General features: G+C 24.3%; 1 long non-coding RNA gene across 2 annotated transcripts in view; it reads left to right on the forward strand.

Annotated features, from left to right (window-relative positions):
* The window catches only part of LOC106686571 (uncharacterized), a 12,000-nt gene extending 10,148 nt beyond the window's left edge, over positions 1-1,852 (forward strand). For both annotated transcript variants that reach the window (XR_010843796.1, XR_010843795.1), the window contains one exon: positions 1,564-1,852. This is a non-coding gene — a long non-coding RNA (uncharacterized lncRNA). The remainder of the gene's footprint in view (positions 1-1,563) is intronic.
* The last annotated feature ends 918 nt before the right edge of the window (positions 1,853-2,770 follow it).

Consider the following 2,770-nt stretch of genomic DNA (forward strand, 5'->3'; position numbering starts at 1 on the left):
ATATTTATATTAATACAAAAAAGTTATTTTTAAAATTTCTATTACTGCTAAAATTAAACTAATTGTATAAATATAGGTTTTAATTAAGTTGAAGAAATAATAAATTTTTCCCAAATGTACATAAAAAACTTCTTTATTTTTAAAAATTACAAGCTTTTTAATAGTTTTTAAAAATAACTCAATTGTAAAATATTTTATATTAAAAAATGTGGACTAAATATGACATGATATTTTTCTCCTTTTGTATTTTTAATTGATATTTAATTATTAAAAATGAACCTCACTAAAAACAACTAACAACCACTATAAACTTGTTTATAATTAAGTTATCATCTTTATTATTATTTTTCCATTTCTGTTATATATTTCATATTTTGATATTATTTATGCTGTTACTTATTTATTTTATTTGACATCAATATTAGTTAATTTAAAATAATAGATATTGGTCTAGCTTATCAATGGTTGCTAACCAGATGAGTCACTTCCTCTGCAAATGAATGAAACCAAAACATGATGACCAATCCCAAAACATGATGACCAATCCCAAAACATGATGACCAATCCCAAAAAATCAAGAGTTGTCAAGTGACTCTTCATGTGACGTCCCTACAGTGTTCTCTGGGAACTGACGAAGAAGGTTAGATCATAAAAACACAAAAGTGCGTCGATGGGGAACCAAATGGAGAGTTGATATTCTTTTTAAATCAAATCCTGTTTATTTATGAATAGAATATCTCAAATAATTGGCGATAGAGGAATGGAGTATGACGGTGAAATGTTTTTTCTAGAAAATGCTTTAATAGTGGTATGTTTATTAACCTACAGAAAGCAGTTCATTATTTAAGATTATAAGATCCTCATGAAAAAAAAATTCTAATTTTTTTTAATTGTTGAGGTGAATAAACGTCCAAAGAGGTAATGTCTAATATAGAGCATTGGTTTGTGCTACAGAGATAGATGAATGCACCAATAGTGAAAGACAATAATTTAATTAATGTTGGTGACAAACAATTTTAAACTATGATTATATAGATGACATGATTTCAATATGGAAATTAAAAATATAACAAATATGTGGCAAATATGATTACAAGATTTTTAAATATACACATATAACATAAATAAAAATTGTTAATAAGAGTAACTTAATTTTAGGATTATAAAGGTGCATGAGTATGGGACGATGATTGTCCCAAAACGTATAATGAAAAATATAGAATAGATTACTTTCACTTTGGAAGTTTTTAGACCTCAACAATTTTAAAAAAATAATATAATCAAACTTTTTAAAAAAAAAATCCATTGTTTTCTTCATTTAATAGTTGATTTTACAATTATTGAGGAGCGGTCCGAAATTTTGTAAAGAAGAGTGTGTCAAGAATTTTATGTTTCACATTTTAAAAAAGAAACTTTTCAGACTACCCTCGTAACAGAAAAAATGATTTGCTTTGGTTTCATATTAAAGTTGGAATTGATATTTATGTTGATGTGTTACTATTTATTTTAGAATAAATAAAAATTCATTTACTTTCATTTTTCATCTATTTTTTTTGTTTCCAGTCTGAAGATACTGAACTCAAATCATTAACAATTGAAGAGGGAAATGAAGAAGAGGCATTGTTTATTTTGAAGACAAGATAGCTTAGTAACCGTTCTGCTTATTTCTTAAGTACTGATTATTATAATTCCGATCAATGTATACTTATTGATTGAAGTATTTTTATGTTAGTTTTTTATTATAATAGTATTTTATATTTATTAAATAATATTAATTATTAAGTTATTGTTCTGTGATTGTTATTCTGATATCTATATATTTTGTAGATAATTGAATTCATAATTCACTGAAATGAATATCTTTTCTACTTTATTATCCATTACTACAAAAAAAAAATTTTTTTTTTTAAAAACTATTGTCAAAGTTTAGTTTTGTAATTTTTTTTTTTTGTGTTTATTAATTAATTTCTTAGCTAGGATAAAATAATTTGTATCCTAAAACAGTGATTTATTAAAGCATTAATATTAATAATAATAGATACTAGAATACTATTACGGCACTGATTTATATGGCAAATATATTTTGATAAGAATTGAAATCACTTTGTAATTAAAAATAATTTTAAGAGTAATTTTAGTTCCTATTTGGTGTGATTTTATCTGCTTTTTTTTTTTTTTTAGTTCCTTATTAATGGAAATCTAAGTAAATTTAATTTACAATTTCAACTCTTAGGCATTTGAATTTTAAATTATATATTGATGTAAAAATATTTTTAAAAAAACAAAGTTTAGTTATACTCCAGATTAACACCTGAATAATAACCAACCTAAAGAGATGAAAGAGCGATCGATAATATATTTAAAGCTATCATAAAATGTATTTAGATTTAAATTTATACATGTAACATTTATGTATACATAAATCCCTGAATAGAGCATACTGACAGTGTTATTAAGAAGGTTTCTCATATTCCTGCTAATGAAGTCATCTTAATTTGGATCTTATAGCCCTCTTGTTCAGTGAAGCTTCTACTCTACTAATTTTTCTATAATTTTTTTTTAGTAGGTTGATGATTGACTGAAATAATAAAAGGAAGGTGGTCCGGGTGCGAACAAAGTAAAAATTCAAATAGTCTCAAAACTATTTAATTTGAGCCAACGTTTATCTCCACGTTGCAGGGTTATTAGGACAAAAAAGGTAAGGTAAGAAAACTAAGCAAATTGATAACAAACAAAAAATTAACAAAGATATGGTTAATTATGATATTTT

Source organism: Halyomorpha halys, unplaced genomic scaffold, assembly GCF_000696795.3.
Source record: "Halyomorpha halys isolate HHAL.00 unplaced genomic scaffold, Hhal_1.1 Scaffold839.1, whole genome shotgun sequence".
Taxonomy (NCBI): domain Eukaryota; kingdom Metazoa; phylum Arthropoda; class Insecta; order Hemiptera; family Pentatomidae; genus Halyomorpha; species Halyomorpha halys.